Source organism: Sus scrofa, chromosome 8 (assembly GCF_000003025.6).
Source record: "Sus scrofa isolate TJ Tabasco breed Duroc chromosome 8, Sscrofa11.1, whole genome shotgun sequence".
NCBI classification, from domain to species: domain Eukaryota; kingdom Metazoa; phylum Chordata; class Mammalia; order Artiodactyla; family Suidae; genus Sus; species Sus scrofa.
Genome location: NC_010450.4, coordinates 53,589,466 through 53,614,074, shown reverse-complemented (window position 1 = coordinate 53,614,074; position 24,609 = coordinate 53,589,466). Strand labels below are relative to the sequence as shown.

Sequence of the window (24,609 nt, the reverse complement as noted above, 5' to 3'; positions counted from 1 at the left end):
AGTTTTTCAGTCTTTGAGTCTCTGTTCTGCAAATAAATTCATTTGTATCCTTTTTTAGATCCCACATATAAGTGATCTCCTTACACAAACCAACTTCATCACCACAATTCTTTCACTCACGAGTTCATGGGACAGGATCTTGTTTGCAAACAGGATTCCAAGTGGTATTCTTTTGGGATTTTAGATACAGTACAGTAGGAATATCTACCTCATAAGTGTCACAGGAAGATTCAATCATGAATACTCAAAATAACATGAGCCATTACTGATAGGGATGGAGTAGGCACAGGTAGTTTTAGAAGTCCCAATAAAGGACCACAGATAACAAAGGAAACGGGACATTGAGAGATCACTGTAAGTAAATAAATTGCTCAAAAAAGCCATCAGAACAAGGCAAGCTTGCTTGACTAGCGGAAGTGCAAGAATTGCCTCAGGTCATTGGGCAGGGGATGGGACGAGGCCTGCATTCAGATTCAGACCAAGGGCAAGAGTTTGAGGACTGCCTTTCTGCTGATTTGAATACACACCTTACCTGGTACCAAGAAGGAGCTGCTACTCCCAGAAAGGAAGAGGCAGGCTTTCCAAGCCCCACTCCCCTTGTAGGATAAAACTGTAGCCCACGAGATCCTTGGGGTAGAGGTTCCTTGCCTGCCCACTTGCATCTCTCACAAGCGTCCTATCATAATAAATCTATTTCTTGCCTATCACTTTGTCTCTTGCTGAATTCCTTCTGTGCAGAGACATGAAGAACCTGAACCTCAGTGAGTCCAGACACAGGGTGAGTGATTCTAATTTAAAACCGTGGGTTCAATGGAGTTCCTGTCATGGCTCAGTGGTTAACGAATCTGACTAGGAACCATGAGGTTGTGGGTTCAATCCCTGTCCTCGCTCAGTGGGTTAAGGATCCTGCTTTGCTGTGGCTCTGGCAGTTTCTGATTGGACCCCTAGCCTGGGAACCTCTGTATGCTGCAGGTGCAGCCCTAGAAAAGAAAAAAAAAATAAATAAATAAAAATAAAAGAAACAAAACTGTGGGTTTAGACCGGGTTCGAGTCCTGGCACATGGGTTCGAGTCCCAATCTGTGTTCTGGCTAGGTTCAGGCTGTTAGTGCTGTCAGTTTCATTAGTAGGAGCCAGAAAAGCTGGAGAATGAATGAGAGAGACTATGTGTTATGCTAATAAGATGTGGACTTCTGTTGAGCCTTCTAAAGAAACTTGCTCTAGGTATTTATCAATTCACTCAGAGAAGCACCTCTCTTCCAGGCAGAGTTGAAAGTGCTGGAAAGAGGCAGGGACTAAGACACACCCATGTTTGCACTGGGAGCTGAAGTTCCATGGGACTTACACAGTGGCTTTTCTTGTTTTCTTTAAAAACATTGCTTTTGGTGGCTTACTTTTTTTCTAGGAAAAATTTGTATAAGTATAGAATTTTATTTTGATGTGAACAAGAATGATGATTTTATCCTTTTACCTACTTACTTCATATCTCCAAAGTTTAAGGGCAGTACTGGAGACTGGTCAATGTTTCATCCACAGTCCACACCTGATAGGGATGGAGTAGGCATAGGTAGTTGTAGAATCCAGTAAAGGATCATAGATAGAGAAATCTAGGGGACTTTGGGAGATCACTGTAAGTTAATAAATTGCTCAAAAAAGCCATCAGAATAAGGCAGGCTCGCTTGACTAGTGGAGGTGTGAGAATTGCCTCAGGTCATTGGGGGGAGGGATGGGAGGAGCCTGCATTCAGATTCAGACCAAGGGCAAGAATTTGGGGATTGCCCTTCTGCAGATCTGAATATACACCTTATCGGATACCTAGGAGGAGCTACTACTCCCAGAAAGGAAGAGGTGGGTTTTTCCAAGCCCCACTCCCCTTGGATTATAACACTGTAGCCAACCGGATCCTTGGGGTAGAGATTCCGTGCCTGCCTACTTGCATTTCTCACAAGCGTCCTATCATAATAAATCTATTTCTTGCCTATCACTTTGTCTCCTGCTGAATTCCTTCTGCGCGGAGGCATGAAGAACCTGAACCTCAGTGAGTCCAGACACCGGGTGAGTGATTCTAATTTAAAACCATGAGTTTAAGTCCCAATCTGGGTTTAGGCTGGGTTCAAGGCCCAGTATGGGTTCTGGATAGGTTCAGGCCATTAGTGCTGTCAGTTTTACACCAAATAGTGTCTTCTTGTAAACAACATGTAATTAAAACATATTTTGAGTGGCGAACCAATTTCAGTAACAAATAATGGAATTCTGACTTTATAGTTGCATTTCCTGTACAAAGGTAATAAGTATATTTTTTCACCCATGACCACAGGCTGGGTGTACTGATTCTCACTGAACTCTCTCTCCACAGAATTAAGAGTAGCTCGGTGTCTTATTGCACTTCTGCTGGGGGTCAAGGAAGGGGTGAGGGTGAGTACTCCCCTCTTATCCTCCCCCACCCCCTTACGATATGCCTGCTTCGCTGCTTGGCCTTGTGACCAGGGCTGGGAAACAGTCTCAGCACCAGCCTTGGCTGATTAAGGTGATAGAGGTCAGTGTCATATTAGTGATCATATTACTGATGTATAAAAGATGTGCTATAGAAGTTCCATAGGGAGAGAGCTCACTTGGGGTAAGAGTGATTACAGAAGAGAGGGACTGGATTTAGGCTTGAAGAGGAAGATTCAAGTAGAAAAGCAGGTGGAGGGCATTGTAAAACTTCCCACTTGGAAGAAGGCCAGTTTCCTCGGGGATTTTTGCTTTATTCTCCAGGCAACAGTAAGTCAGTGGAGGTTTCTGCCTGGGGGACTGACGCCTATCTGGTGAAAATGACCTTCCCAACTCTGCTTGGTGCTATTGCCTGAATTCAGACCTGAGAAATGATTAGAACTTAATGGGTCATGCAGTTTATTAGGTAAATTGAAATCAGCATTTATGAAAAATGGGAAGAAAGAAAAAACCCGAACAGAACACGAAGTGCTGTAGTATCTTACCTGTGGTGAGGCTAAGTACTGTTTCTTGAAATTCAGTTGCGAGCACCTGGGTGCATGTGTGGGCAGGACATCTGGACTTGGATTTCAGCCAAAAAAAATTTAAAACCACTGAGCCAAGTTCTTTACTTAGTGAGCACTTCTTTCCTCCACACTAGAAATAGTGCTCTGGTTAGAAACTAGAGCACCTTTTTTTTTTTTTTTTTTTTTAAATCATGCACCTATTGGATTATTGTGGACAGGAAGCAGATTGCATTTTATCATAGGCAGTGCCACTGACTTTACTTGGGCTGTTGGGCAGGGGATCGCCCAGATCTGAGATGGGTCTGGTTTCCCTTTAGCATCACAAGGAGGAGCAGAGCCCTCCAGAGGAAGGGGGAGGGGTGCTTTGCCCTGAGGATTGTTCTGTCCCCCAGGGTCTTTTCATCAGCTGAGCTGTGTAGGAAGAGTTGATTTCTGTGTCTGGCTCCTTTCAGGGGGACAAACAGTTCTAATCTCACCGAAGTCACTTGTGAGACAAGGGAAGAGGAGCCAGCTGTCCTTGCCAGAGGTTCAGGTGAAGGGGAAAGATTTGCGTTTGTCCTTGTCCTTGGTAAACAGAGTCTCTGGCGGCTCCGAAGGAGGAAGGGACAGCCAGCTTTTTCCGTGCCCTCTGGGGAAAAGGGAACCCTTTCCCAGGATGAACTGTGAGGGGATTTTGAAAGATAAAAGCTTGGGGAAGTTACTAACTCTAAACCTAGAACTCAACTTGTAAACTTCAGTTTGTCAGTTTTTTTCTCTAAGTTGGCTTTAAAGAGAGTGGAGGACCAAATTTATGACCCACTTCCTACAAGAACCTGCACCCAGCTAACTTCTTGGTAATAATTTACGTAGTTTAACATTGTTGAGCACATAATTCTGTAACAAGAAACTTTTTAATTCGAGAGTAATTAATACCAGAAATCATCATTTAAAGTGAATCTAATTTCAGAGCAAAATTTAATAGAACCCCACCAAAAAATTTTAAATGGCATGTGATCTTGAAAGGTCAAACAAAATAATGAAACTAAATGTATAGTATCTTATTTAGTAAGAGGCAATTTGTAACTGCAGCTGTTAGCTAATTTTAGCACAAAGAATGGATTTTGTTTTGATTCAGAGGCATCACTTCTCTGACACACTGCCTGTGTCAGAGCTTCGTACAACACTCTTTTTACTTCTGACCATCACAGCACAATTTTATGGAGAATACCACTTGCAAAAAAACATTCAAGGCTTTGTTAATTTTCTGAGATGTCTCTCAATCTTCTGACATTCACTTTATTCTTTTCTGAGGTTCTTTATCCCACTCTTCTTCATTTGGTAGGTGGTCTAACTCTATCAATGTTCATTTTTTAGGGTATTTTTTTAATTAGAGTATTGTTGATTTACAGTGTTATGTCAATTTCTGCTGTACAGCATAGTACCCAGTCATAGATACATATACATTCTTTTTCTCATAGTATCTTCCATCATGGTCTATCCTAAGAGACTGGATATATAGTTCCCTGTGCTGTATAGTAGAACCTCATTGCTTATCCATCCTATATATAATAGTTTGCATCTACCAACCCCAAATTCCCCATCCATCGAATTTCCTCCACTCTCCTCCTGGCAACCACACGTCTGTTCTCTATGCCTGTAATCTGTTTGTTTTGCAGATATGTTAATTTGTGCCCTATTTGAGATTCCACATATAAGTGATAGACATTTCTCCAAAGAAGACATAGGGAGGGCCAGTGGGTACATGAAAAAATGCTCATCATTAACTAATTATTAGAGAAATGCAAATCAAAACTACAAGGAGGTATCAATGTTCATTTGTTAATCGATGTCTTTGCTTGAGCGGCTCCAGGAGTCCTAACCCTTTATCTTTTGTATGTGATGTCACTTGTAGTTGATTAGTATTCAATATGTTGTATTGCTGGATATTTATTTATAATTTTATTTTTTTATCTTTTAAGGCCGCACCCGAGGCATATGGAGGTTCCCAGGCTAGGGGTCTAATTGGAACTGTCGCCACCAGCCTATGCCACAGCCACAGCCACAGCAATGCCAGATCCAAGCCATGTCTGAAATCTATACCACAACATATGGCAATGCCAGATCCTTAACCCACTGAGTGAGGCCAGGGACTGAACCTGAAACCTCATGGTTCCTAGTCGGATTTGTTTCTGTTGTGCCATGACAGGCACTCCTGCTGGATATTTAAAACAAAAGTTTTAAACCCAGTGTGTGGATTGTCTAATTGAGTCCAAATGTTTTTGGTTCTGCCGTAAATATTTACCCTTACTTTAGGGTGACCCTCATTGCTCTGTTAAACTCCCAATCATGAAGACTTCAAAAGACAAAACTCCAATAGCAGCCACCCCTCTGCATTTGTATGCTTTATTTCATGTAATTTTCACTTCAACTTTATGGGGTGGGTGCCATTATTGAAAAGCAAAGGCTTTGAGAATTTCTGTAATTTGCTGAAAGTCACAGTTACCAACTGCAGAGCAGGACAACAACACAGGACTGCTGATAACACAGCTGTATTCTTCCCTGACTGGGATGCTGGCCTTCGCCTCACCAAGCCCACCTGCTTTTATTGCTTTTATTTTTCCTAACTTTACTTTTCCCTTCACCTGGATTTTTTAATCTACTTATTGGAGATTTAGTTTTATCTTGTTTTGTATTTTTAGCCAATTTAAGTTCTTCGTAGGGAAAAAGGGAAGTATATGCACTTTTTAGAAAGCAAGTATCCTGGAGTTCCTATCATGCCTAGGCAGTTAGCGAACCCGACTAGTGTCCATGAGGACGTGGGTTCAATACCTGGCCTTGCTCAGTGGGTTGGGGATCCTGCGTTGCTGTGGATGTGGTGTAGGCTGGCAGCTGTAGCTTCAGTTCAACCCCTATCCTGGGAACCTCCATATGCCTCAAGTGTGGCCCAAAAACACACACAAAGGGAGTGTTTGGGAGGATGGGATTGGCACATGCCCACTACTATAAAAGGAGAGGTAACTAATAGGGACCTACTGTATAGCACAGGTTATTACAATATTCTGTAATAACCTCTTCGGGAAAAAGAGTAGGTGTATGTATATATAAAACTGATTCACTTTGTTGTGAATTAGCAAAAGCTAATAGCTAACACAACATTGTAAATCAACTCTACCTCAATTATTATTATTTTTTAAATAAAGCAAGTATCTTTTTCAAGGGTATCTGGAGAGAAAGTACACCAGGTTCTGGATCCTGGGTTCTTCACTCAGTTGAGTGGTCCTGGTCAAGGTTAAAGCTTCAGTGTCCTCACTCAAAAACAGTGAGGTTATTATGACCTCTCTTGTGAAGAAACTTTAAGATTAAACACAAAATATCTAAAGTGCTTGGCATCTGGCCTTTTATGTGGAAGGCACCTGATAACCATTCATCATTGTTTTTATGCAGATGAGACAGGTATCCCATAAACAGTGTTCTGGGCTGGGAAAAACTAGCCCTGTTTCATTCCAAGTCCCACTAGCATTATGTAAATTTTCTTTTTCTTATCAAGTCATCAAGATGAGACAATTATTATTATTATTTTTTAAAGTTGAGTGGATTCTTAATGCTACTTTGGAAAGGAACCATCTACATTAATTCTATAAGGATTAAATATTTCATTGTACTAATTTGAAGGTAGACAATAGAGCCTTGAAATAAGCACCTACATTTCTCAAAGGAAAGCAGTAACAACCTGGTATGACTAATTTTGGATACCTGTGCAATGCTAGAATCTGCTGGTGCCACTGGAATGTCCAGAGGGCAGTGCTTCTGATCCTGGTGGTGGTGGAAAAACTCCATAGCTCAGTCAAGGTTTCTTTGGGCCTATATGGTTTTCTATAGCAACTGAATTCTCAAATGGACTCAAATTTGCAAACAAGTGCTATATTTGAAGTTTCCACCTTAAATTTTAAAATATATTTTATGGTCCAGAACAAAAGCAACATACTTAAATACCTCTGAAAGGTCAAAGGTCAAATCTATGTAAATTTAGTTAGGGATCAAAATAGCCAGACTTCTTCCAGTGAGAAGAGTTGAACTGACAGTCTTTGAAAGCTTTCACTGAAGACTCCTTACAGCATGGGGTGGGGGGGGAATGTGAGTTCTTGGTCAGTTTCTCAATAAATAAAAAATTCTGAAATATTTCAGGGCTTTTTCATACTTTACACCCTCTTTTAACAAAGAAAGCTGTCTTGACTATTTCCTTGTAAAAAAGCACAGACTAAGAGAATTGAGAATGTTAATTGCAAATGAGATAGTGGATTTTACAAACTATTAAGAGCTGCAGAAATCTTGTAACACTAAAATATTCTTATTTTTAAAGAATGACTCTCACAACCAACGAGGACCTACTGTATAGTACAGGGAATGATATTTAGTATTTTGTAATAACCTATAAAGGAAAACAATCTGAAAAATAAGATATATGTATATATGTATAACTGAATCACTTTGCTATACATATGAAATTAATACAACATTGTAAGTCACCCATATTCCAATAAAAGTAAATAAATAAGAATAAATTTTATTCCTAAAAAAAAAATACTCTCAGCTCACCTGAACATGTAAAGTATTTTCTTTTGTTTTTTTTAGAGTTGCACCCATAGCATATGGAAGTTCCCAGACTAGGGGTAGAATTGGAGCTGCAGCTGCTGGCCTATACCACAGCCATAGCAACTCCAGATCTGAGCACCATCTGTGACCTACACCACAGCTTAACCCATTGAGTGGGCCAGGGATTGAACCTGCTCCTAATGGATACTAGTCGGGTTCACTACCCATGTGCTACAATGGAAACACCTGATATATTTTCTTAAACATCAGCCTACTGCTTCAGGACATGTGGGGACCTGAGGCCAGGCTGCAGTGGGGGCCTCAGCTCCCTCCTGCTCTGCTTCTGCCCTGCAGCATAAGGCCTTGCTGGCTGGCACTCAGACACCCAGCCATGCGGCCAAACTCCCTCCCCTGTGCACACAGGTGGGCTTGGCCCCTGGGCCTGGGAGTGTCACATCAGTGGCTGGCTAGTCTATGGGACTATTGTCCTCACTCAGAAGCTTGTTAGAAATGCAGAACCTCAGGCCCCATGCAGACCTACTGTTTCATAAAATCTCTGGGTGATTTTTGTGTAGTTAGAGTTTGAGAGTCTCTGCTCTCATGTGAGCAGTTGAGGATAGAGGGCCCCACCTCTTAGGTTTAAGAAAGGCCCTATTAAATGCTTGGTTCTACTTTTACCCTCTGAAGGGCTTGAGAAAATTCTGGCCAATGATCAGTTCTGTTCAATTCCTTGTTGGACTTAAGGGTCATTTCAAGTTAAATTATAGCTATTTTTCATCTTCTACATGTACATTTAATTTGTTCAGTCAGGTAATTTCCCTTAGGCCTTTTTGTTTTTGTTTTTAGGGCTGCACCTACATCATATGGAAGTTCCCAGGCCAGGGGTCCAACTGGAGCTGCAACTACCGGGCCACTCCACAGCCACAGCAATGCCAGATCCAAGCTGCGTCTTTGACTTACACCACAGCTCACAGAAACACAGATCCTTGACCCTCTGAGTGAGGCCAGGGATCCAACCTGCAACCTCATGGTTCCTAATCAGATTTGTTTATGATGGGCCACAACAGGAACTCCTGATCAGTGCTTCTTAACCAGATATGGAAACTAGAATAATGAGGCTGGGGCGGGGCTTAGAGACAGGTGTGACACCCAGAAATGCATATCTTCTAGGTGTGTGATGGGTGCCCAGCTTGATGTGTCTTTGTGCTACTGAACTCTGGTTAAGCATCAGTCAGTCAGATGTTCCCTTAGTTCAAATGTCCCTAAATTTATTTTTGTCTTTTTTGGAGGGAGGGCACACCTGTGGCATATGGATGTTCCCAGGCTAGGGGTTGAATCGGAGCTATAGCTGCCAGCCTAACCCACATCCACAGCGCCGTGGGATTAGAGCTGCATCTTCTACCTACACCACAGCTCACGGCAATGCCGTATCCTTTACCCATTGAGCAAGGCCAGGGATTAAACCTGCATCCTCATGGATACTAGTCGGGTTCATTTACCACTGAACCACAATAGGAACTCAAAATGTCCCCCAATTTAATGATGACCAGCCTCACAGTAAATGCCTGGTTAGGGGTCTACATGTCTGGCAGACATTGCTGGTTGTAACCCTCTCCCTTTGGGAACCCAAACACAACGTGTCAGCTCAGTGCTTTCCTTTGAGAATGACAGCCACATTTGCCAGCTTCACTCTGGGTAAGGCCCTGGACTAAATTCCGGCCAAAGGGAGGTGTCAGGTGTAGGTTCCAGGAGTGCAGGTTCTAGGAGTGCCTTAAGGACAGAAACCTGCCCTCTTCCTTCCCTGGCTGACTGGCCTGTACCCCTGACAGCGGACAGGCCTGACAGCCTGTTGATGGTGATAAGGGAGCCACAGTGGAAGGTGGGAGAACTGGGCCCTGTGGCCTGGGTCTAGGTGTAGTGCATGTAAGCCAGGACCTTACTACCCCCAGGCCCCCCTTCTGTGTGGTAGAAAGTTGTGATTATCTTGTTACAGTAACTGCTGTTTTGGTTGTACTCTTTCTTTCAGCCAAATCCATTTTAAACTAACACAAAATGAAGCATAAAAAGACAAACCGATGCCAGTTAAGCTTCCTAATCCGTGTGTCCGCATGAACTGGAATGTCTATTTACTGTGGCTTTTTTTTCCCACTTCTGTAAGTGCTGTATGTTTACCACACAGAGAACAATATTGTATTTCACAGAGAGCACCTCTTTTACAGCCAAACGTTGATTGGACAGGTATCACAATTTTAGAAAACACAACTTTCTTTTTATGATTTTATCGTATTCTCTACAAATATGTACTATTTCATTAGCATATACATATATGTATGTATATCTATATCTGTATATATGTATGTATATATACATGTGTATATATATATAATTTTTGCCCTAAAAATGGTCAGATACCATTAATTTTGCTTGAAATTGGTGAGCCCTGAGTGACAATGAAATTCCAAGTACAACTATTTAAATTATACCCTGTCACTAACAGCTGTTATTGTTGGCAATGAGCAAACCTACTGTGTTGAGTTTTTAAAATACTTCTACATATTTTTCAAAAGCGTGGGCTTTAACAAGAACTCATAGAAAAAACTTTCATCCTTTCCCTTCCCATATAGAATTGAATGAAAAGGCACACACACACTCTCCATATACACATACTATGATGGAATTTGTTTCTTGAGAATTTGCATTTATCCTGTGAAAATTTCCCTTTAAAAACTTTGAAGGACACTGGGCTTTTTGCACATTGTAAGTTTCTGATGGGGGACAGGCATAAGGGGCAGGGATGGGATGATGGTGAAAGAGAAATTAGATGTATAATTTAGGTCATAAGAGCTGCCAAATTCTAGGATTAAAAGTCATGTGAATGATCTTTACAAACCTTTCTTAATAATAGTGGTAAAGTGCCATGGTAGATATTTAAGTCTATTTAATAAGCAAACTCTCCTCACTTCACACATGTACACCCCCCCACACACACAACCCTAAACAAACTCATTGGCACAAATAGAATAGAAAGGAAACCAAACCAAACCATAAAGAAAGATGACTAGATGAGAAAAGGAAATAAAGTCTACCATGCAAAGCTCGCTCTCTTTACCTTCATTCCTGTCATCTGGGTTAGTGTAGATGGAGGCCAGAGTAAAGAAGGAAAAGATCACAAAAGCCAGTAAAATGAATGCCATTTCCAGGTTGGTAAATGGAAGCTCCATGAAATGCCACCTCCTTCCTCACCTGCAAGGGAAACCAGACATTGGCTTAGCATACTTTAGTCCCAAGAAAGCCTGTTGAGTAGTTATTAACCTTAGAATGAGATCTAGTACAACCTGTTGAAATACTTCAGTGCACCTGGAACTGTACATGGGGCACTAGCAAAAGCAGAGTGTGCATTCATGGCTTGAAATTTGGCATGACTGGCTTGAAATTTGGCATGACTCTTGGTTTAATTGAATCTGGACCCTACTGGGTAGATAGAAGAGAAACTTGCAGTCTGAATGGCAGTCACCTTTGGGAGCTTTGGGGCAAAACTCTGGGAGTTGGTATGTTCCATTTCATGAGGAAAAAGGTAATATTGAAATCTTATCTCATCGACCACACCCAGGTCAGAGCAAAACCTTTTTTGTTCATGTGCCTGGAACTACCTACCTGGCATTTGCTAACCAGGTGGCAGGTCTACACTGAAGTAATTTTTAGTGAAGAAACCATAATCTTCAGAATGGCTAGATCATCCCCAACCCAAATAAAGACTTAATGTGCTAACAATTCAACCATGAGAACTTCCAATTTCAGATTCCAATAAGTACAGCTCATGGTGTTCTCTTGTGGCTCCGTGGGTTAAGGACCTGTTGTCACTGCTGTGGTGTGGGTTGCTGCTGTGGTTTGAGTTCAGGCCCTTGACTGGGAACTTCCACATGCCACGGAGCAGCCAAAAAATAAAAAAAAATAAAGATCTCAGGTATGTAGAAAGGAAATTGCACTTCAACCGCAGGGAAGTTATAACTTTATCTAGTTGGAAGTAACCTCTCACTTTCTTTTATTTTTTACAGCTGCACCTGTGGCATATGGAAATTCCCTGGCTAGGGGTTTGCAGCTGCAGGCCTACCCCACAGCTACCATAACACCAGATTTGAGCTGCATCTGTGACCTACACTACAGTTTGCGGCAACACTAGATCCTTAACCCACTGAGTGAAGTCAGGGATCGAACCTGCAATCTTATGGACTCCGTGTTGGGTTATTAACATGCTGAGCCACAAGGGGGATCTCCATCTTTCTGTCTTTCAGGTTGCTACTTAAATGTAAAATATTTAAACTACTGTGGACATATGTGGGAATGTTACAATTTTAAGAAAACCTAGAGAAAGCAATTTCACAACCTCCCAGTACAACTCATCCCAGATTCTTTATTTACCATCTATTTGGGGGAATCAGTTTACTGGGGTTTCTCACTTAAGGTTTCAGGTTCCTTTGAATGTATTTTAGTTAATTATTTTTGGCCTTTAACAGCCATACCTGCAGCATACGAAGGTTCCGAGGCTAGGGGTCAAATCAGAGCTGCAGTTGCTGGCCTACACCACAGCCACAGCAACATCAGATCTGAGCCGCATCTTCGACCTACACCGCAGCTTGTGGCAATGATGGATCCTTTAACCCACTGAGCGAGGCCAGGGATTGAATCTGCATCCTCATAGATACTAGTCAGATTCTTAACCTGATGAGCCACTATGGGAACTCCAAAGAAGATTTTTTGGAAATACAACTTGGTACATAGGTATATTTTTCTCTAGGAAGGGTTTATAAAAGTATGACTGTAAGGATGCCAGATCCTTACAACTTTGAAATTTTCCTTCACAAATTTCCATAGAATTTACAAACATTCCAATACCATAATGTGAGAACTTTTCCCCCAATCCTCTCCCAGTTCTCCCTCTTTAATTTTTTTTCCCCAAATTTGAAGTTAAAAGTACAATGTCATGTTTAATTTGACTTTTTCCAGATTTCTAGTGAGGTTGAACATTTTTTTTTGTCATGTGTTGATTAATCACTTATACATTTTGCTCTGTGAATATCTTGTCCATATTCTTTGCCCAGTTTTAAAAATGGCATTTGTCATTTTCTCTCTGATTTGCAGACACACATTATATACTTTGGATTTTATTTTATTTTACTTTATTTTATTTGCTTTTTAGGACTGCACCCATGGCATGTGGAGGTTCCCAGGCAAGGGGTCAAATCAGAGCTACTGCTGCCGGCCTATGACACAGCTGCAGCAACTCCAGATCCAAGCCATGTATGTGACCTACACCACAGCTCATGGCAATGCCAGATCCTAACCCACTGAGTGAGGCCAGGGATTGAACCCACAACCTCATCTGGTTCCTAGTCAGATTCTTTTCTCTGCGCCACGAAGGGAACTCCTACTTTGGATTTTAAAATTCTATTATCTTTTAGTCTATCTCTTGTCCTTATGATCTTTTTTGTTATTCAGATTTGTTTGTTATTTTTGAAGAATAATTTATAAAATTTAGTTTTTAAAATTAAAAAAAATTTTTATTGTAATGTAGTTGATTTATAGTATTGTATTAGTTTTAGGCATACAGCACAGCAATTCAGTCATATATAACATTATATATAATTAATATATAATATATAAAAATGTATATGTATAATATAATACATTCTTTTTCAGAAAATTTGCCCTTATAGGTTATTACAAAATATTGACTATAGTTCCCTGTGATATATAGTAGGTCCTTGTTGCTCATCTGTTCTATTTATGGTAATGTATGTCTGTTAATCCCAAACTCCTAATTTATCTCTCCCACCCCCTTTCCTCTTTGGTAACCATAAGTTTTCTATGTCCATGAGTCAACTTCTATTTTAGAAATAAGTTTATTTGTACACACATACATAGATTCCACATACAAGTGGTCTCATAATATTTGTCTTTGGCTTATTTCACTTAGTATGAGAATCTCTAGTTGCATCCATGTTGATGCAAATGGCATTATTGTGTTCTTTTTATGAATGAGTAGTATTCCATTGTATATATGTACTATGTCTTCTTTATCTATTCCTTTGTTGATGGACATTTAATTTGTTTCCATGCCTTGGCTATTATGAATAGCACTTCAATGAAAATCGGGGTGCATTTATCTTGTTGAATTATCATTTTCTCTGGATGTATACCCAGGAGTGGGATTTCAGAATCATCTTGTAATTCCATTTTTAGGTTTCGTTGTTTTGGGTGAGGGAGGTGCACCTGTGGCATGAGGAAGTTCACAGGCTAGGGGTTGAATTGGAGCTGCAGCTGCTGGCCTAAGCCACAGCCACAGTAACACAGCAACTGAGTTGCATTCACAACCTATGCCACAGCTTGAGGCAAATCTGGATCCTTAACTCACTGAGCAAGGCTGGGAATCAAACCTGCATCCTCACGGACACTGTGTTGTGTTTCTAACCCACTGGGCCATAACGGGAACTCCTATTTTTAGTTTTTTCAGGAAACTCCCTACTTTTATCCATGGCAGCAGCAAAAATTTACATTCCAAACAGCAGAATAGAAGAGTTCCATTTTCTCCACACCCTCCCTAGCATTTACTATTTGTATACCCTTTGATAATAGCCATTCTGACTAGTGTGAGGTGACACCCTATTGTAGTTTTGATTTGCATTTCTCTAATAATTAGTGATGTTGGGCATCTTTTCAAGTGTCTGTTGATCATCTCTATTTTTTTTAGAGCAATGCCTATTTAGGTCATTTGCCCATTTCCTGATTGAACTTTTTTTTTTTTTTTTTAATGTTTTAGGGCCTCACCTGCAGCATACGGAGGTTCCCAGGCTAGGTGTCAAATCAGAGCTGTAGCAGCTGGCCTACACCACAGCCACAGAAATGTGGTATCTGAGCTGCATCTGCAACCTACACCACAGCTCATGGCAACACCAGAACCCCAATCCACTGAGCAAGGCCAGGGATGGAACCTGTGTCCTCATGGATGCTAGTCAGATTTGTTTCCACTGAGCCACAATGGGAATTCCTTGATTGAATTCTTTGTTTTTTGGATATTAAGCTATATGAGCTGTTTGTATATTTGGGAGATTAATCCCTTGTCCGATGCATCATTTGAAAAGATTTTCTCCCATTCTGTAGGTTGTCTTTTCATTTTGCTGATGGTTTCCTTTGCTGTGCAAAAGCGTTTAAGGTTAAATAGAACCTAAATAGTCAAAGCAATCTTGAGAAACTATATGACAAAGCTATAGTCATCAAAGCAGTACTGCACTGGAACAAAAACAGAAATAAAGATCAATGGAACAGGTTAGAAAACTACGAAATAGACTCTCAGAGGACAAGATGGCGGAGGAGTAGGGGGACACGCTCGCCCTCTCCCACAAACACAACCAAAAAAACACATCTACAGAATAAATGACTAGCACAGAACAGCAACCAATCGCTGGCAGAGGAACCTAAACTCCAATAACGGCAAGAAGTTCGTGACATTACTGGGCAGAACGGGAGAAAAAGAGGAGAGTGAGAGAAGGTGAATCCAAGTGGGACGGGTGCTCCCGAAAGGGAACTGCGGAGGAGAAAGGGATCCTGCACCCTGGAAAGTCACCTACCGGGGGAAAGATCAAACAAACTGGAAGAATCTCCAGATGCAGAGAAGAGTGTAGCAGTAAGTTGGAGTACGGAAAAGCTGATCAAGAACCGAACGGACCATCTGAACTACGGGCACAGTCACCAAAAATTGAGATGCCTGGGTGGGGGCTGGGCACCGAATCCTCGGCTCCAGAGGTTAGTCCCTGAGAAAGGGCCAGGGGATGCCTGGGTGGGGGCTGGGCATCGAGATCTTGGCTCCAGAGGTTAGACCCTGAGAACAGGCTGGGGGGGCGGGGCAGAGCGGAAACTGCTTGGGAGGTCCAGAAACAATTTGACTGGGCAGAGATTGCCTGGGAGACTAGAAAACAAAGCTGTCGCAGAGGAAGGGAACAATACTCTAGGGGCGGGGAAGTGGAAAGCCACATCAGAGGGAACCTGGGAGAAGAGCCTGGTCTGTGCCCATGGTGGGGAGGGGAGAGAAGAAGGGGTGGGTCCCCACAGAATACCCCCCACGCCACAGCAAGCTTACAGGTCCGCTAGCTAGCTGAAAGCTGTGCTTCCCAGTGCATTCCCTCCCCCCACCCCCGCCACCCCCTACGCTCTCAACAGACTTGGGGCTGCCTGCCATCCAGGAGGGCTGGCCTCAACAATTGCCTGAAGCCTACCACCATAGGGGCTGTCCCTGCACAGGCCTGCTTGCCCTTTGGAGGGGCTACACTTCCGCAGAGCAGCACCAAACACCACCAGCCCCTGAGAAAAGGCCTGCAGCCCAGAAAAGCTAGAACAAGACTAGCCAGGCTGTGAATAGATCTGCCTAATTCTTGGATGGTTTTTCTGAGTCGGGCTGCCCCGGGGAGGAGCCTCTTGGATCTCCAATGGCCCTGCTACCTGCCCAAGCCCCCAGGGGGTGCCCTAGTGAATCAGCTGCATAGGACTGCCAGCTCCAGGCAGGACTCCCTGCAGCCCAGAAAAGCTGCAACAAGCCTGGCCGAGTCAGGAAAAGATCTCAGATGGTTTTTCTGAGTTGGGCTGCCCCAGGGAGGAGCCTCTTGGGTTTCCAATGGCCCTGCTACCCACCCAAGCCCCCAGGGGGTGCCCTAGTGGATCAGCTGCATAGGACTGCCAGCTCCAGGCAGGACCCCCTGCAGCCTAGAAAAGCTGCAACAAGCCTGGCCGAGTCGGGAAAAGATCTCAGACAGTTTTTCTGAGTTGGGCTGCCCAAGGGAGGAGCCTCTTGGGTTTCCAGTGGCCCTGCTACCCACCAAAGCCCCCAGGGGGTGCCCCACTCCTGTGGAATAGCTGCTCAGCACCACCAGCCCCCTGGAAGAGCCCCTGCAGCCCAGAAAAGCTGCAACAAGCTCGGCCAGACTGTGAAAAGATCCGCCTACATTCTCAGGCCGTCCTTCTGAGTTGGACTGCCCTAGGGAAGAGCCTCTTAGGTTCTCAGTGACCCAGATAGCTGCTACAGCCCCCAGGGGTGCTGCACTCCTGAGGAACAGCTGCCCAACACCGCCAACCCCCTGCAAGAACCCCACATCCTAAAAACACCAGAGCAAGCTCTGCATGACCAAGTGAAATCTGCTACCATCGTGGTGTGGACCTCCCAGTCCTGTCTGCCCTCAGGAAGCCCTCCTTTGCTTCAAAGAAACACTGTTAGCCCCATCAACACTCCAGAAAAGCCACACTGCCTCAAAAAAGATTGACCAACAACCCCAGACCTCAGGAAATATTCCACGGCAGTGACAAGGCAAACACTGCCCGATCACGGAGAGTACAACTCCCTCAGGAGAAAGAAAACAACAAGCAAGATGAAGAAGCTGAGAAACCACCCCCAGTCAAACCAACAGGAGAACTCACCTAAAACAGTCAACAATGAAACAGATCTCTGCAGTCTGACAGACCTGGAGTTCAAAAGAGAAATAGTGAAAATACTGAAGGAATTAAGAGAAGATATGAACAGTAATGCAGATACCCTCAGAAAGGAACTAGAAAATATAAGGAGGAGCCAAGAAAAACTAGAACATTCATTTGCAGAGATGCAAACTGAACTAGGGGCAGTAAAAACCAGAATGAATAATGCAGAAGAATGAATCAGTGATATGGAAGATAGAATAATGGAAATCACTCAATCCAGTCAACAGACAGAAAACCGAATCAAAAAACTGGAAAGCAATATAAGAGACCTATGGGATAATATAAAGTGGGCCAATCTATGCACAATAGGAATTCCAGAAGGAATAGAAAAAGATAAGGGGATGGAAAATATATTTGAAGAAATTATCACTGGAAACTTCCCAAATCTAAAGGATACTGGGTTCAAGATACAAGAAGCACAGAGGGCCCCAAACACACTGAACCCAAACAGACCCACACCAAGACACATCATAATAAAAATGGCAAAAGTTAGTGATAAAGAGAGGATCCTAAAGGCAGCAAGAGAAAAACAGAATGTTACCTACAAGGGAACCCCCATAAGAATATCAGCTGATTTCTCTACAGAAACACTACAGGCCAGGGGGGAATGGCAGGAGATATTTAAAGTGCTAAAAGGAAAAAATATGCAACCTAGAATGCTCTATCCAGCAAGAATATCATTTAAAATAGAAGGGGAAATAAAAATTTTTTCCAACAAACAAAAACTTAAAGAATTCAGCAACACAAAGTCCAGGTTAAAGGAAATATCTCTAAACCAAAAAGAAAGGAAGGAAAGGGAAGAAAAAAGAAAAAAAAAAAAAAGAAGAAGAAGAGGAAGAACTAGGACTGAGGAAACCGCAATCAGAGAGCAGTCACTCAAATAAGCCAGCATACAGATTTAATCATGAACATGCTTCAAACAAAATAAAATTAAAAAGAAAAAAATAAAAAAGAGTCATCAAAACCATAAAATGTGGGCAAGGGATGTTAGGAAGTAAATAACCCTTTTTGTTTGCTTGTATGTTTCTCTTCTTAACTTTAATATAGTAATGAAGTGTTTGAACTTACAGGACCATCAGGCTAAAACACACAATTATGGGAAGGGATTAGCATACTTAAAAAACAGGGCAACCACAAGCCAAAACCAAATATTGCATTTGCAAAAAAAAAGAAAAAAAAAACACTCAAGCAGAAAATAACAGGAGACCATCCAACCAAAAAAAAAAAAAAAAAAAAAAAAAAGAAAGGAAGAATGGAGAACCATAGAATCAACTGGAACACGAGGTTCAAATGGCAATAAATAATCATCTATCAATTATCACCTTAAATGTCAATGGACTGAATGCCCCAATCAAAAGACACAGAGTGGCTGAGTGGATAAAAAGGCAAAAACCTTCAATATGCTGCCTACAAGAAACTCACCTTAGGACAAAAGATACATATAGATTGAAAGTGAAAGGCTGGGGAAAAATATTTCACGCCAATAGACATGACAGAAAAGCAGGAGTCGCAATGCTCATATCAGACAAAATAGACTTTAAAACAAAAGACATAAAGAAAGACAAAGAAGGACACTATCTAATGATTAAGGGATCCATCCAAGGAGAGGATGTTACTATCGTCAACATATATGCCCCAAATATAGGAGCACCCAGATACATACAACAAATATTAACAGACATAAAGAGAGATATTGATGAGAATATAATCATAGTAGGAGACCTTAATACTCCCCTCACATCAATGGACAGATCCTCTAGACAGAAAACCAATAAAGCAACAGAGATCCTAAAGGAAACAATAGAAAAGTTAGACTTAATTGATATCTTCAGGACACTACATCCTAAAAAAGCAGAATACACATTCTTCTCAAATGCTCATGGAACATTCTCAAGAATCGACCACATATTGGGACACAAAGCTAACCTCAATAAATTTAGGAGCATAGAAATTATCTCAAGTATCTTCTCTGACCACAATGCCATGAAATTAGAAATCAACCATGGGAAAAGCAAAGAGAAAAAACCTACTCCATGGAGACTAAACAACATGCTACTAAAAAAACCAATGGGTCAATGAGGAAATCAAGAAGGAAATTAAAAACTACCTTGAAACAAATGATAATGAAGACACAACCTCTCACAATCTATGGGATGCTGCGAAAGCAGTGCTCAGAGGGAAATTTATAGCAATACAGGCCTTTCTCAAAAAAGAAGAAAGATCCCAAATTGACAACTTAACCCTCCACCTAAATGAATTAGAAAAAGAAGAACAAAAAAGTCCTAAAGTCAGCAGAGGAAGGAAATTATAAAGATCAAAGAAGAAATCAATAAAATAGAGACTCAAAAAACAATAGAGAAAATTAGTAAAACCAAGAGCTGGTTCTTTGAAAAGGTGAGCAAAATTGACAAACCCCTGGCCAGACTCACTAAAAAGAGGAGAGAAAGAACCCAAATAACCAAAATTATAAATGAAAAAGGAGCAATCACAACGGATACAGCAGAAATAGAAAAAACCATAAGAGAACACTATGAACAACTATACGGCAACAAGTTTGACAATCTGGAAGAAATGGACAATTTTCTAGAATCTTACAGCCTGCTTGAAAGTGAATCAAGAAGAAACAGACCAACTGAACAGACCGATCACTAGAAATGAAATTGAAGAGGTCATAAAATCACTCCCTACAAATAAAAGTCCAGGACCAGATGGCTTCACAGGTGAATTCTATCAAACATATAAAGAGGAATTGGTGCCCATCCTCCTTAAACTCTTTCAAACGGTTGAAGAAGAAGGAATACTCCCAAAGACATTCTATGATGCCACCATCACCCTAATGCCAAAACCAGACAGAGATACCACCAAGAAAGAAAACTATCGCCCAATATCATTGATGAATATAGATGCAAAAATTCTCAACAAAATCTTAGCCAACCAATCCAACAACATACCAAAAAAATTATACACCATGACCAGGTTGGGTTCATCCCAGGTTCATAAGGGTGGTTCAACATACGCAAATCAATCAACATCATACACCACGTTAACAAAAGAAAAGTCAAAAATCATATGATCATCTCAATAGATGCAGAAAAAGCATTTGACAAAGTCCAACATCCATTCATGATCAAGACCCTCGCCAAAGTGGGTATAGAGGGAACATTCCTGAATATAATCAAAGCCCTTTATGATAAACCCACAGCAAATATAATACTCCATGGGGAAAACTGAAAGCCTTCTCACTCAAATCTGGAACAAGACAGGGATGCCCACTCTCACCACTGCTCTTCAACATAGTTTTGGAAGTCCTAGCCACAGCATTAGACAAACAAAAGAAATAAAAGGCATCCATATAGGAAGAGAAGAGATCAAACTGTCACTGTATGCAGGTGACATGATACTATACATAGAAAACCCTAAGGACTCAACCCCAAAACTACTTGAACTGATTAATAAATTCAGCAAAGTAGCCGGATATAACATTAACATTCAGAAGTCAGTTGCATTTCTGTATACCAGCAATGAAACATTAGAAAACGATTACAAAAATACAATACCTTTTAAAATTGTACCTCACAAAATCAAATACCTCAGAATACACCTGACCAAGGAGGTAAAGGACCTATATGCCGAGAACTATAAAACTTTAATCAAAGAAATCAAAGAAGATGTAAAGAAATGGAAAGATATTCCATGTTCCTGGATTGGAAAAATCAATATTGTGAAAATGGCCATACTACCCAAAGCAATCTACAGATTCAATGCAATCCCTATCAAATTACCCATGACATTGTTCACAGGACTAGAACAAACAATCCAAACATTTATATGGAACCACAAAAGACCCAGAATCGCCAAAGCAATCCTGAGAAACAAAAACCAAGCAGGAGGCATAACTCTCCCAGACTTCAAGAAATACTACAAAGCCACAGTCATGAAAACAGTGTGGTACTGGTATCAAAACAGACAGACAGACCAATGGAACAGAATAGAGAATCTGGGAATAAACCCTGACACCTATGCTCAGTTAATCTTTGACAAGGGAGGCAAGAACATAAAATGGGAAAAAGAAAGTCTATTCAGCAAGCATTGCTGGGAAACCTGGACAGCTGCATGCAAAGCAATGAAACTAGAACACACCCTCACACCATGCACAAAAATAAACTCCAAATGGCTGAAAGACTTAAATATACGACAGGACACCATCAAACTCCTAGAAGAACACATAGGCAAAACACTCTCTGACATCAACATCATGAATATTTTCTCAGGTCAGTCTCCCAAAGCAATAGAAATTAGAGCAAAAATAAACCCATGGGACCTAATCAAACTGAAAAGCTTTTGCAGAGCAAAGGAAACCAAAAAGAAAACAAAAAGACAACTTTCAGAATGGGAGAAAATAGTTTCAAATGATGCAACTGACAGGGGCTTAATCTCTAGAATATATAAACAACTTATACAACCCAACAGCAAAATAACCAATCAATCAATGGAAAAATGGGCAAAAGACCTGAATAGACATTTCTCCAAAGAAGATATACAGATGGCCAACAAACACATGAAAAAATGCTCAACATTGCTGATTATAAGAGAAATGCAAATCAAAACTACCATGAGATATCACCTCACACCTGTCAGAATGGCCATCATTAATAAATCCACAAATGGCAAGTGCTGGAGGGGGTGTGGAGAAAAGGGAACCCTCCTGCCCTGTTGGTGGGAATGTAAACTGGTACAGCCACTATGGAGAACAGTTTGGAGATACCTTAGAAATCTATACATAGAACTTCCATATGACTCCACAATCCCACTCTTGGGCATCTATCCGGACAAAACTCTACTTAAAAGAGACACATACACCCGCCTGTTCATTGCAGCACTATTCACAATAGCCAGCACATGGAAACAACCCAAATGTCCATCGACAGATGATTGGATTCGGAAGATGTGGTATATATCCACAATGGAATCCTACTCAGCCATAAAAAAGAATGACATAATGCCATTTGCAGCAACATGGATGGAACTAGAGACTCTCATCCTGAGTGAAATGAGCCAGAAAGACAAAGACAAATACCATATGATATCACTTATAACTGGAATCTAATATCCAGCACAAATGAACATCTCCTCAGAAAAGAAAATCATGGACTTGGAGAAGAGACTTGTGGCTGCCTGATGGGAGGGGGAGGGAGTGGGAGGGATCGGGAGCTTGGGCTTATCAGACACAACCTAGAATAGATTTACAAGGAGATCCTGCTGAGTAGCATTGAGAACTTTGTCTAGATAATCATGTTGCAACAGAAGAAAGGGTGGGGGGAAAATGTAATTGTAATGTATACATGTAAGGATAACCTGACCCCCTTGCTGTACAGTGGGAAAAGAAAAAAAAATATTAAAAAAAAAGAAAACTACGAAAAAAATCTAGGTACCTATAGTCAACTAATCTCTGACAAATGAGGCAAGACTACACAATGAAAAAAGACATTCTCTTCAATAAGTGGTGCTGGAAAACCTGGATAGCTACATGTAAAAGAATGAAATTAAAACATTCTCTAACATCACACAAAAAAATAAACTCAAAATGAATTAAAGACCTCAATGTAAGACCAGATGCTATAAAACTCTTAGAGGAAAACATAAGCAGAACTCTCTGACATAAATTGCAGCAATATCTTTTTACATCCATCTCCCAGAATAATGAAAAAAAGTGGGATCTATTAGACTTAAAACATAAGGAAAAGGAAACATAAACAAAGGAAAAATACAATCTATAGCATGGGAGAAAATATTTGCAAATGATGCAATAGATAAGTGGTTAATCTTCAAAAATTTATTTTTAACAGAGTTAAACCCACCTTAACTGAAAAGCCTGTCCCTCTCTGGTCCCACTCCTAACCCTTTCTGGGATCTGGCCATGTCTGGGGTAGGGATCAGAGGTTAATTACTACTTATGGCTGCCACTGCATTGTTAAAAAATGGATGCTGCCTCACCTTTGCTTCTTGTTCTCCATTCCCTGTCACACTAAATCCAGGCTCATAAAGACTGAGATGACACAGGGCACAGTTGTCTAACACTGATTAAGAAGACGCAAATGGGAGTTCCCATCATGGCTCAGTGGTTAATGGACCTGATTAGCATCCATGAGGACATGGGTTCAATCCCTGGCCTCATTCAGTGGGTTGGGGATCTGGTGTTGCCATGAGCTTGTGGTGTAGATTGAAGATGTGGCTCAGATCCAGCATTACAGTGGTTGTGGTGTAGGCCGGCAGCTACAGCTCTGATTCAACCCCTAGCCTGGGAACCTCCATATGCTGTGGGTGTGGCCCTAAAAAGACAATAAATAAATAAATAAATAAATAAATAAATAAATAAATAAAAGAAGACACAACTGGGCAGACCCAATGGTTTAGGGAAATCAGTGTAGGAGAAGAGATTATGTTTTTCTGTAGCACGTCCAGTATGTATGTATAACGGTGGATAGATTCTGTTTGTTTTTCTAAGAGTACTGATTTTCCCCCTCATCTTTGTGTTTCCAAAACCCCAGGTCTATCTGTTAGTAGAGACACAACTGGTCAAATCACATTAACATTAAGAGACTGGGCGGTATTATACCGCCCAGACTCTTAACATCAATTTGATTGTGTTATTCTGTGGTATGTCCAGTATCTATAACGGTGGATGGATTCTGACTTATCCCACATTAGGGTCTAGCAATTGGAACAGAGAGGAAGGTGAAGCTAAAACCAGAAAAAAGATCCATGGAATCATGTGAGTTCCACTGCAGAGAATACTGATTTCTTAAACATCCTTGAGCTTTAGTAAACTCTCATATGTCCCACAACCCTTCAACATTTGAAAATTAGATGGATCATGCATGTGCTTTTTCAGAGAATATGGAGTCTGATAAAGCAGCTCAGAGACAAAAAAATCATTTTTACTGCCAGTATCTTATGAGGACTGTTCATTAATAAAATTAAAGCAAAAAACTGAAAAGAAAAAGAAATGGTTCCATCTAGCAGTGACAAAGTGCTGTAGGTTGGAGTGAGAAATGAGGAGGAATTATTCAGGTCCTCCAAGGTTTCATGACAGTTTGTGGTGTCCAACGCACACCTACACAAAAGTCTCCCACACTCCAGCTGTGTCCCCTGCCCAGAATATTCACTGTTTTTTTTTTTTTTTTTTTTTTTTTGTCTTTTTAGGGCCATACCCTCGGCATATGGAAGTTCCCAGGCTAAGGGTCTAATTGGAGTTATAGCTGCCAGCCTACATCGCAAATACAGCAATGCCAGATCTGAGTCTCGTCTGCAACCTACACCACAGTTCACGGCAACACTGGATCCTTCACCTGCTGACCAAGGCCAAGGATCGAACCTGCAACCTCATGGTTCCTAGTTGGATTCATTTCCCCTGCGTCAGGACAGGAACTCCTATTCACTGATTTTAAGGCAGGTGTTCCTAAAAGGAAGAATCCACTAATGCATATATAGATCATATACTGTGGGTTATTTCTAGCTGCT

At 41.3% G+C, this 24,609-nt stretch overlaps 1 long non-coding RNA gene across 1 annotated transcript in view; it reads right to left on the bottom strand.

Annotated features, from left to right (window-relative positions):
* Positions 1 to 24,609, bottom strand: part of LOC100519499 — a 60,457-nt gene that overhangs the window by 23,309 nt on the left and 12,539 nt on the right. Inside the window, exon 2 of the long non-coding RNA XR_304874.3 lies at positions 10,679 to 10,812. This is a non-coding gene — a long non-coding RNA (uncharacterized LOC100519499). The remainder of the gene's footprint in view (positions 1 to 10,678; positions 10,813 to 24,609) is intronic.